At 42.1% G+C, this 12,609-nt stretch overlaps 1 long non-coding RNA gene across 2 annotated transcripts; it reads left to right on the top strand.

The window, feature by feature from the left end:
• Nucleotides 1-4,179: 4,179 nt before the first annotated feature.
• Nucleotides 4,180-11,754, top strand: LOC105475200 (uncharacterized). 2 transcript variants are annotated; one of them, XR_983201.3, is made up of 3 exons: nt 4,180-4,325; nt 10,639-10,774; nt 11,616-11,754. It is a non-coding gene; the product is annotated as an uncharacterized lncRNA (long non-coding RNA). The 2 variants fall into 2 exon arrangements; XR_011624943.1 differs by lacking the exon at nt 11,616-11,754 and having other exon boundaries at nt 10,639-10,822.
• The last annotated feature ends 855 nt before the right edge of the window (nt 11,755-12,609 follow it).

Here is a 12,609-nt window from a genome sequence, read left to right as displayed (position 1 = left end):
GAGAGTGGATGTTAGGAACTAAGCTATTTCCATTACCCTATTTTAAGTAAATTGCTAGCTAGAAGGCCCATGTACCAGCTACTACTAACTCCCAACTTCAGAAAGTCATTTGCAATGAGCTTTCCATACCTCTTTGGGTGGGAAATGTACTATTGCTTCTCTTCTTAGCGAGGCTATCAAGAAACACACTTCAAAAAATTCCCGTGGGACACATAATCATTCTTTCAAAATAGCAATTTGGCTGTAGCAGCCTTCTTCCCATTCAGCTAAGCAAGTGTGTGAATGGTAATGGAGACAGCTAATGCCTTTTGGTTTTGCTGTGGGCAGGGGAATCTTACCATCATATGTAATTAGTAAGAACTACAAGAAAAAGACAATTGTTATAGAAGTCACACTGAAAATACTCTAACAAGTAGTCTAAGCAACATTCATGGAGCTCCTTTGGGGGTGGGGAAAGGGGGGTAATTTTCTGGTGTTAAGAATGTCATAAGATTGCCAAGGTAGCAAATGAGTGGGACTTTACAAAGGCCTTTGGAAGGAGAGGGGGCAATCCCACGAGAAAATGACAGGTGATGTTTTATTTCCATGGTCCTTTTTTACTTGCCAGTTCTTTCTTCTCAGTAACACAACTGATATTCCCCTTCCCCCAACAACGACGACAATAAAATACATTTTTCAAAGATTCTCAATATGAGTCATGGAATTACCCGCTGTGGACCAGGAAGTTCTCTTCAGGCTCTCACCTGCTAAACTATGGCAGAAGTTTGGAACCTTTGATTGTGCAAAGGTTTCAAAAATCCACAGCACAGCTCTCCTCCTGCTGGGCTATGAATGGGGAGACAAGGGACCAGTACCAGTGAAGGACATCCGGAAGAGGAAGTGGATGAAGGCTCTGCCACTGGCCAAAATCGGGTTGCACCTCTTCTCCCATGCTCCCCATACAAGCCCCTACAACGACATTCTCCTGGAAGCCCATTTTCATTGCTGCCTCCAGGCCTTTGCTCTCCTGTTTGTCTGGGACTACCTGGGAGCCCTTCTTCTAAACCCATCCTAGTCTGATTTGAACTCATTTTTCAAGGACCCACCTCTTCCCGGTTTATAGGCCATTTTCTCTAATTTCAGCCCACACTGCACTCTCCTTTCTCTGAATTCTTGTAGCACTTATAAGCTCTCTATAATTATAATAACAACAATATTTTAGTTATTTATCAAGTACTCACTAAATGTCAGGTCCTATGCTAAGTAGTTTACATTATCTTTTATTTAATTTTCACAGCTATCCCAACCCATGTTACATTTGAGAAAACCATGGTCATGTAGCTAGTAAGTGGCAGCATGGGATTTGAACCCAGGTCCATCACTGGTAAAGCCTGTGTCCTTCCCCGTGGTCCGTATTTCATTTTTTGGGCTACCTCACAATATACTTGCACTGCATCCTTTTTATATATTTTATATTTCATTCCATGTGCTTGTGCCTCATCTTCACAACAGAATTTATGCCTCTGATGAACGGGGTTACTTATTAGATGTGTGTTTACTGTCCATTTTGTCAAGCATGGGATCAAGCATTTAGTAGGTGCCTAATATTTGTGACTGGATATAGCATGAATAGACATGCATCATTCTTCGAAGCTCTCAACGGGCTGTATAAGAACAATCACACCAGACGATGGTGCATGGAGGAGGGGAGCAGTGTAGTGGTCGCATGTAAAAAGGGTCCCTGAATAGCCAATAAACCATCTTACTCAGGTTCACTGTGATCCCCTTAACCTCTCAGAAATAGGCAAGGCCATGTGAAGCCTGGCACAGATAGAGTATCAGAGAAATCCCAAGAGATGCAGCACTCCTGCCACAAAAGCAGTGTGGCTGTGGCAATCATTGTTCCTGAAGCTTCTCTGAGGATCCAAGATCACTTCAGCCAATCAGCTCCAGGATAGAAAGAACTTCAGGGTTTTTCTGGGCTTCCTTGCCAAGCTTTAAATAGCTTAGTTACATCATTGAGAACCAGTGCCAAATGAAAGTCTTTCTGATTGACCTGCTATTAGGAGGCCACTGCATTATAAACCATCAAACTTTAGCCATAAAATAATTTCAAATGCAGTGTCAAGAGAAGAGTACCAATATGTAATAAATAAAACTTAGAAGATGTGTAAAAATTAAAGGGTGGGTCAACTGGTTCAAATGGCATACAAATTTAATGTGAGTGTCACAGTCTAATGGAAAAAACAGCATCTCAGGATCCAAGGGGGTTCACATCAGTTTCAGCTTTGCCCTTCATGTAACCTCAGCCATGCTACTTCATCTTACTGTGCCTCAGTCTCCTCAGCTGCATAACAAAGACTGCGAATTCATTGATTCTCAAATTACATGCTAGACATCATCTGAGGTTCACATGACGGCATAAGCTTCGTTTCCCAAACCTCATGTAAATACACACCATATGTTTCTAAAAAGTTCTCTGTATACACACCTCTATTACAAAAGTATATCACTTAGCAAGTTCTGTCAAGGTAACGAGCCCCATTTTAAAGAAAAAGAAAGGGAGGGAAGAATCATGTTCAGGGTCACAGAAAATAAGGCCAGAAACACACAGAAACAGGTTCCAGATACGCAATCTGCTGCTTATCCATGGAGCCATGCTACTTTCCTTTAAGAAGAGAGCACTTAAAAGAATAAGGTTCTACCTCTGTTCTCATCAAGGAGAGCAACACCTTTGTAATGACTTCTCAAGTGACTTGAGAAAAATACTTTCTTATCACAATTTCCATGTATATTCAAAATTACCATAATTCCCATGTCAATTCAAAATTAGAAAAAATATTAACACCTTTTCTTAACTGTACAGATGCCAGGGGAACAGAGTCCAAGACTCATTGTAGAGGGAAAAAACCCAAGGTTCTCACAGAATCTCCATCCCCAGCCCGTTTGGCCAGAGTTTCCTTTTTAAATTCTTATGTCTCTATCTCTCACGGGTCTCCTCTTCCTCTTTTCCTCTTGTCACACTATCTGCTATCTTTCCTGGCCACCTCTAAAAGCCAACACCCTCATCCTTTCCCCTTTGTTTGCTTGTTGCATCTACCTGTTAAGGGGCTCAGAAACAAGAGGCCAAAGCCTGTTAAAATCAGAAATAAAGCTACATAACTAGAGAAGACCTGAGCTGCCTCCCTGAGAGAAGCACACAAGTGTGACATCTGCTAGTTGCTAAGTCCGTGTCTGTCACAGACAGTGGTAGAGGTCTCTCTTTCAGAGTAAAGAAGCCTAGCTGGATTTAGAAAGCAGCATCATTTGGGCTCTTGACTTTGGGAGAAGGAGTCCCTCTGATGTGACACACCAGTTAATTCTTATTCCACAAAAACTGTAACCATAGCACAGTTAAAGCACGATAGTGGGAACAGGTAATGAATAGGGTCACTTTCCTGAGTGACATCTCCACTAAGATCTTTCATCATATCAGCCATCTGTGACCCAGCCAAGCAGCATTTACCAGGTCAGTCCTATATAAGAAATAATAGGAGGTGGGGATGGGCATTTGAGCTTGGCAAAGTTGTAATTCAATCTTTTGGACTTTGAACATAAATGGGACAAAGTCCTACAGAGACCACAATGGGTGTTAGGGAATAAAATGGCACCTTTCTCAAAGAAACAGCTAGAAAGGAAGCATCCCAAGCTACGTCCTGAAAGACTCTACCCTCTGGGACTAAATTACAGTCATCAGAACCTTTATCTTAGAAGCAAATTGTTCATTGTACTTACTCTACGAGGACCCTCATTGGTATCTGTTTCTCAACTTCACCCATGAGTTACTCCCTTCAGGAAGGCTTCCATACACTCCTTCCCACCTTGTACTAGATGCCTCTCTTCTGACGCACAACACCCTGTCACACTTCTGACCAACTTACACACACACACTGTACTATAATTGTATGCTTTTCTTCATCTGTAGGCTCCAGGTCCAGTAGGACAAGGCCTGCATCTTTTGGCTCATAACTTTAGCACCCTTATATGTGCCTTGTGCATAGTACATGTTCACTATATGTTTGAATGAATGAGTACATGAATCTTTGTATCTTCTATAATACAGTTCTCCTTCCACCAAAGCATTCATCTTGGTACCTTCCCATCATGAGGCCAGGGTAGGGCTTTGTGACATCACTCTAAGATAAGATAAAAGCACAAGAATAGGTTGTACTTAGCAGAGGCAAAACAAGCTGTCCTCAAGCAGGGTGTGACACAGGTTTCTTCTTGTCTTGAGGATGAGTGAAGAAGCCCACAGCCACATGGGTATTTTCGCAGCTTCCCGTGGGGGAAAGACTGACCCTGGATAGGTAGGTGATACATGACCTTGGAAACACATGGTTTCATTGTGGCCGGGGCCTAAAAGAAACAGGACTGGGCCTTGTGGCAGGTCTGGCCTCCAAAGCCTGGAAGGATGAGGTTGGTGCTCCATGCTGTGGCCCAGAGAACTGTGTGAGTTGTTTCTTGAACACATAGTGACATGTCCATGCCCTAGACACCAGCACAAGAATTCAAGCCCTGTACAGTGGAGCTCTCTTATACCTTTCCTGGGCAACTAATTCAATTTTCAGGAGAAGGGGAAAAAAACAAAAAAGGAACAGCTGGCATTTTCCATTGAAGGTTCTGAATAAAACCAGAAATACTTCGTGCTTTTGGGATTGGGAGGTGGAGTAATGTGAGCTGCCAAGCTGCAACGTGTTCTTAAACAAACAGGCTGTGCAACCACAGGAAAAGCCATCTAGGAAGGTATATTTTTATTAGTCCTTCTTTCAAAGACTTACAAGATTTTAAAAGAACCACATGAATTCTGTTTTTAACTTGCATAAAAGCCTGAAGTTAATTTTTATGAGCAGATTTCAAATCCCTGAAAAACAGGTTTGGTAATATCTCTGACAGGGCTTGAACTGCGAGGTTTAAGGAGGCCTCAGAAAAAAAAAAAAAAAAAAAAGACAGTTTAATGTCCTCTGTACGTTTTCACTGAAAAGCTGTGTCACATTTTGGTAAATAATATTTAAAGGACAACAAATCTTGCTTAACAACACTCCATGGAAAAAGCCGGCAATGAATGACTTCTACTGACTTTTAATGGTTGGGTGCAAATCATCAAAGCTAAGGCTAATGACTTTCAGAAAACTATGAGTTTTCTTGGTTTCTGATAAGTGATGTTGAAAGAATAGTCCATAAAACAGACCACCAACTCCCACCTCTCTCCCATCCCTAAAATGCCTCATCCAGTCAGAGTTTCTACTTATAGTTCTCAAGTAAGCAGAAGACATGAGAAGGTCACTGCACTCCCTGTGCATCTGCTGAGCCCTGACTTGATCTATGTCCACACGTGTAAGCTAATTAGAGCAAACATATTTAAATTTTTACTTTCTTTTTTTTTTTTTTTGAGATGGCGTTTCACTTCCCAGGTGGGAGTGCAATGGTACAATTTTGGCTCACTGCAACCTCCGCTTACTGGGTTCAAGCAATTCTCCTGCCTCAGCCTCCCCAGTAGCTGGGATTATAGGCATGTGCCACCACACCCAACTAATTTTTATATTTTTAGTAGAGACGAGGTTTTGCCATGTTGGTCAGGCTGGTGTCGAACTCCTGACCTTAGGTGATCCACCCTCCTTGGCCTCCCAAAGTTCTGGGATTACAGGCGGGAGCCACTGTGCCCGGCCTTAATTTTTTTTTTTCCTAATTCAGCCATATAATTGATTAGTATCCTTAAAGTCAATTTGGTTAACTAATAGTAATTTTCCTTAATAATTTACAGTTTATTGAAATTATTGATATGAATCAATAATACTTCTGACAGGTTAATGTCTGTATAAGCACAACATAAAGCTACTAGTCCTAGAAACTGAAGGCAGACAATTTTTTCTCTCACTTTTTCTTTAGCCTCAACCCAAATAGAATGGAAGGTCAAAATGTGGCAATGTCTTGGTCACTTTGGAAGAGCCAACCCAGCAGACATAATATTTCCGCATGTCACATGACCAAGATAAATAGCAGGTCAGGAAGCCAGGACCAGAACCCAGCAGAGAGCTGTGCTCAAGAGGTGGAAATGAGAGCACAGAGTCAGGGCACTGTGTCTATGTCTTGCCACTAGACCCCAGCAGCAGGGGGTCAGGAAATGACCTGGGCTTGGTTCCAACCAAAAGGAGAGGTTCAGAATCCCTTCTATCCCCTCTAGACCCTTCCATTCACCAGCCACTTCTTCCTACCTTTGCCCACCATCTCCACCCCAGAAGCCAAGCCTCAAAACAGACTATATCTGGAAACTGCTTACCTTGTGGACAGGATGTGAAATATTTTAAACATCCTAATGCTACAACAACAGTGATCAGTGGTTTTATTTTATGTCAACACCGAAGTGTGAGGACCAAATGTAAATAGATTTTTAATCACAACATTATTTCCAGAATGGCAGGAGAATTTAATTTTAGGATTTGGGAAGAAGGAGTTATTGTTAACTATCTGAGAAGAATCAAGATTTGGGAGCAGGAAGTGAAGATTATCCAAATTAAAGATTGTGCTAATTTATTACAACCATATATACTGAAAACAAGCATGTTGGGGTAAGTGGACTGCTTCCTCCATAGCAGAGTTATGATGGCTTGGGAAGAAAGAATTAAGCCATTATAAAAAGTACAGCAACCTTCCTCCTTCCAGCCTGCCTGCGCAAAGTGACCATGCAGAACAAGCCGTACCTGTACACTATCTCCATTTCAAACATGTATAAAATCCTATTTACACAGTTCTAAACTTTCTTGAGAACTACTGATTCCACTACAATCCTGGAGTCCTAAAATGTCTTATGTAATCCACTCCAACTTTTTCAATTTGCAGATGAAAAGACCGAGGTGCAGAGAGATAGAGTGACTTTCCCCAAATTTTAGAGTTTTCTGTTCCTCTCAGGGTGTAACAGGACAAAAAGTGATAATCTATGTGACTTGGGGTTGGGAGATCAGTGTAATGTAGTGTGTTTTGATCTTGGCCAACTGTGCGATCTTAAGCAATTTTATTTCTCTGAGCCTCAATTTTCTTATTTCTAACAACTGGTTTAATAATGGCACCAACTTCAGAGGTTTTGTGGTAATTAAATGAGAAAACATATTTAAAGCATTGAGTACAGTGTCTGGTACCTAGTGGGTATCAACAAAAGGTATCTATAATAGGTATTTTTGTTATTGGTATTATTACTGTGCTAATAGCATAATGGTTGACAGAATAATGAAGTCAGGAGTCAAAATAAATTATAATAATGATGATTATTATCATAATAATATGAGTAACATTTCTTAAATATGTATCCGGGCACTTTAATGATTGCTTTAACTACATTATCTCACTCAGTTCTCCTAATTCTATAGATAAGGAAACTTTCCCTTAGAGAAGCTTAAAATTTTGCTCAACAGCTGACAAATGATGCTCCTAGGATATGAACCTAGGTCTCACAGACTCTAGAATTCCTGCCATTAAGCTGAATTAAGGAAAACCATCGATAGATTAAGGAAAAATAAAGAAAAGGAAAGTGTTTAATTGCATGAGTGAGGTCCTTTACTCTTTTCCCAACTAAAACAGATGAAAGCCTACATTTTAGAACAAGATGGGCCAATATCAATCACTTCACTTAACCATGTCAGACTTTTATGATAAATGTTATGGCTGAGGGTGAGGTCACTCAATGTCAGCTCAATATCCCTTTAACAGGGAGCTATAAGTCAATCCTGCCATCTTAAGATTTATCTCTGGTGTACAATAAAATTGGTTGTTTTTCTATTGATTGAGCATTTGAGATACCAAAGCTTGAGAATTCGCTGCTATTTATTTGATATGTTCCTGTGTCTGTCAAACTTGTAGGAGTGTTATCTGCTGTTTTAATGTGGCTTGAAGCTTCCCAAATCCGTCTTCCATAATTGTTTGGGTAATGTCATTTGTTTGAAAAATGGGGGTAAATTGAGGGCCTCTCTTTTCGTATTTACAGATATTAAAAGATTTTATTTATGCAAGCTGTTAACCAGGTTAATGTTGCCCACCCCATCCCGAGGGGTTAGAGTGTGGGTGAGGCATACTTCTTAAGGGTGCTCAAAGCCTCTGAAAAAGTTACATCTTCAGTAAAAAGCCCACATATTGCAAAATGTTGGAAGGACGGTGCCTTAAATTGTGAAATCTTCTGTGAGGGATCTCATTTTTCTGGAACTCCCTGACATCTGATCCCTCATGTTGCTGGAAGGATTCCAAGAGCACCATAAAATTAGGGCTGGTCCTGTCTGAACTGAGTCCAGATCATTTCAAAGTGACTCAAGGCAGGGAAATAAATATTGAACCTAGTTAAATGTTGCTTGAGATTATGCTTGGCACTGGGTGTCCAGTCACTGATTTACTCCTAGGTTACAGGGGTTATTTTGAGCCCAAATGGATGTGCCAGGGCGGATTCATTCAATGGCAGCAATTATTTGCAAGCACAGTTGCATTTCTGACATGTTTAGCGGAATGTAATGTAGAGATTTATGTGATAGTACTGGGTGGGTGTAACAGACATTAAAGTCCTCAGTTTCATGCTACTTTACTCAACCCTGGATCACATTTGGCTTTTCCCCATTCTTTTTCTCCTTTTTCTTGTCTTGCTTGAAAAAAAAAAAAACCTGACTTTTTTTCTGTCTTTCTTTCTCTTTCTTTCTCTCTCTCTCTTTCTTTCTTTCCTTTCTTTCTCGTCCCTTTCCTTTCCTTTTAGACAATAACTTATAAGTTATGAATGAACAATACGAAATTAGAATCAAAGAGGTCAAAAGAAAGAGTTGTAATGATATTCAGCTCACCCCACTCCCACTTTAAACCACCCTAAAAATGTGGGGATAGCTACTTGGAAAAGAAATGTTTTAAATGGCCAGTTACAACTTTAAAGAAGAGATTTTGAAGCACAAGTACCCATCGTACACATGCACTATGTACAGCCACATGATTTAAGCCCTGTTGAGTTGGCCTGTGACATGTTTCATTTACGACTGATGTCGGGTCTTGTAACTCAATGCCACAAGATGGAAGTCACATGCAGTTCCAGTCCTCTGCCTCTTTTCCCTTTAGCAAGAGGAGGATACTCCCTAGTGCCACGTTTCATCTCACTGTTTGATCTGAGGCTTTGGCTGCTGTCAAGTCCCAGCTGGGCAAGACACTGGAGCAGCATTCTGGGATAAGAGCAACCTTTGGGATCACACAGACCCACATGGGACTCCTGATCTGCACTCTATTAACTGTCGACCTTCAGCAATTGACTTAAACTCTCTGAGCTCAGTTTCCTTATCTATAAGATGGAGATGATAATAGCTCCTACCTTGCAGTACTGTTGTGAAGATTTAATGGGGTAATGCACATAAAGTGCTTGGGTCAGCACCTGGCATATAGCAACACTTACTACATGGTAGACAGCAGAACAATTCCTCAGATGTCAAACCACCTTTCTTTCTGACAGACCTGCAGACTCTGGCCACAGATGTGACCCTAGCCTCAAACCTCTACAGACCTGGTCAGAGAGATGAGGTGGCTCAAAAGCTTGGCGGGGGTGGACAATAGGGACAGGTCAGAGGTCCAGCATGGCAATCAGGCAGGAACCACCTTCCCAGGACACACCGCCACTTATTGGGTTACACCGCCTGTGCTTGGTCTCCAACCCATACCTACATTGGCATGGCAAGGTACAGGGCCTTGCCAAACACAATGCCAAGCACAGGCTTTGTTAACTTGCCTACATCTTGAAAAAATAGACACAAAACCACAGAGTACAGATTAAATCCTGTTAGGAGAAAAATCAGTAAGAAATATCTGTTTAACAAAGCCCCATACTTAGACCATTTTCTTTCAAGAACTATTTGATCACACTTAAGATTAGAAGCCATAATTTTCACAAATGTAAGACTGTATAGTTCCCAAAGCCTTTCCCCATACCTTATCTTATGTGAGCCTTCCCAGCAACTTTCAAGGTAAGTATTATCTCCACTTTACAGATAAGAAGCTGATGTTCAGAAAGTTTTAAGTCAAATCCAAGGTCACTCAGCTAATACCTGTTTGAGTTATTTCTTGATTCCAGATCTTCTGACCCCAGCATTCCCAGCACTACACTGTTAACCTTTTTCTACCCACTGAGGACTGTTCGCCAAAACCCCTACTACCCTCACATCCCAACACTCACCTGTGCTCTCTGGCTGTGATTAGAAACCTGACCAATGTATAGGCTCCAAAAAGGGACACAAGTTAAACGAGGCATGAAAAAAATCTGATTTAAAATATGATCATGAATATGCACCATATACAAAAGAACTTAATGGAAAGAAACAGAGTCCAAGAATTTCAGGGGGACTCTTCACTCTTCTAGCTTTAAGAAGCAAACTGGACCTGATGGGTGATGTACTTTGTGAGCCAGTTAAATATCATGAAACTTTTAATCATGATACATCCCATAGACCTCAGGGAGAAAGTAGTATTCTCACCAAAGGTACAGATGAATGGGGATTTTATGAACAGAGGCAGATCAGTTCCTCTACACAGACTCTATGCTCCCGGCTACAGTGATTTATTTCTGTCCCTTCCAACCCAACATTTCCTGAGAACCCCCATGGCCCCTCTCTTTGCTAGGTGGGGAAGAAAGACCTGATCTGGTCACAGGAGCAGTGTTGGTGAGGAGAGGACGACAGACCTAGTGATGTTTCTTTCACCCTCCCCACTTCCCACCACCTGGAAAATGAAGACTGACAACTATTAATGACTCCTGGTAACCACATATGGATTATTCATGAGATAAAGCATGATTTAAACCATAGCTATGAAATGATTATTTCGTGTCCCACAGAGCCTTTCCCCAGCCAGGCCTGAAGCTATGGGGATGGAGGTGGGTGTTTGGGATGAACCAGGACTGCCACACAGAACATCCAAAGAACCCAACTTCTTGACTGTGGGGAGCACAGGCAGAGCTGATTGGACATCAGCTACTCTGGGGAACACAGGAGATTGCCTATTTTTTAGGAAATGTTCCAAAAAATTGTTTCCCCTCCTCTTTAGCCCAGAGTGAAGTAGGGTGTTTCCTATGCGGAAAGTGCAACCTCCTCCGGCCCCTTAACACAGTGAGAGAAGGCTCAGCACCACATACTCGCTGAGCTAACTGAACCGATGGCGCTCTCCGTAAGTGGCCACTAGACTACAACTGGGGTCAACCGGAGCATGCCCAGTGACATCTGCAGATCCCAAGATATGATTTCATTAACTGCTGTGGATAAATCAGTTGGGCATTTGCTGGCAGTGTTTAAAATGCCATGACGGGTCAGATTAGAAAGTTGCTAGCACTATAAGTCCAAAGGAGACCCGAGGAGGGTTCTTGGCTTCTGCCAAGGGTAAGATCCCACAGCTGCTTGAGTTGACTCCACCAGAACAAAGTGAGACCTCTGCCAGCAGGCCCATCGTTCCGTCTAGACAGGTGTGGCCTCCTGCCACCACCAGGACACACATCTGTAATACAACCAGAGACAACCAAGGTACCCTGGGCTGGAGGCAGGGCAGGGGTAACTGCAGCCTCAGAACCTACTTCCCAGGATGCTTGACAAAGTTCTCCCCCACAGGTGCTTCTCCTCTCTGGAGTAGTGTAATGATGAAAGACAGGTATTGGAAGTTGAACTACCAAGGTTTGAGTCCCAGCTCTGCCCACCAACTACTTAATCATGAGAAAGTCAACCCCTCTGAATCTCAGGTTCCTCCTCTGCAAAAGGGAATAATAAAGCTCCTATTTGGTCCTGTAATGTTGTTGTAAGGATTAAAAGACATGATTGGTGCAAAGAGTTAGAATAGTGAGTCAACACGAAGTCATGTTTCATATTATTTTTCATTTAGGGTCCTCCATCTTCCCCTTACCCTGGAGACCCATCCTGTCTGCTCTAGTGGGGTAGTGCCTTGTTCTCTGGGATGCTCCTCTCTTTACTCTGAAAGAGACCAAATCACCAGTCCACACAAAGCTTAATGTGTTGTTCTCAGGAGCATTTGTATTCAATAAGAGGGTGGAACTTTAGCTACAAGGACCAAACTCCTAGAAGGAAATTTCCAGTTTTATTGGTCTGCAAGTAGAAAAGGGTTATTTGCATCACATAGGAGAGTATTGAAAAGGAGGCGAGGAAGTAGGCTAAGGCCTCATAACCTGGACATTGATTTCAGGATAAGAAGTGCATATATAAGAGGTTTCATAGGTAGAGTCGAGAGCAAGAATAGGAGAAAGTTTTTAAGAAAAAATAGGATTGAAGGGGAACAAGTGTTGCCATGTGGAGATCCTGCTTGGAGCACTCACTAGCCTAGAGCCACCTTGCCATGGGATGGACCCGCAGCCTCTGGAGTCCTTGGTAAGGGATGGCTGAGCTGAGCTGAGTGTTCACTTTCCTGTGCTTCTTACATTTCCTAAGGTGTAGGCAACCAGGAGATGCCTTGTTCTCTACAATTTTCTGGGACCAACACAGCCACATCTATTATCCCTTTGTCCCTCCTCACCTTCCTTGCATCTCTTCATACACATTCACATACACACACACACACACACACACACACACACACACACACAACCATTTCCAG

This window comes from Macaca nemestrina, chromosome 6 (genome assembly GCF_043159975.1).
Source record: "Macaca nemestrina isolate mMacNem1 chromosome 6, mMacNem.hap1, whole genome shotgun sequence".
Classification (NCBI taxonomy): domain Eukaryota; kingdom Metazoa; phylum Chordata; class Mammalia; order Primates; family Cercopithecidae; genus Macaca; species Macaca nemestrina.
This window is presented reverse-complemented; position numbering and strand designations above follow the sequence as displayed.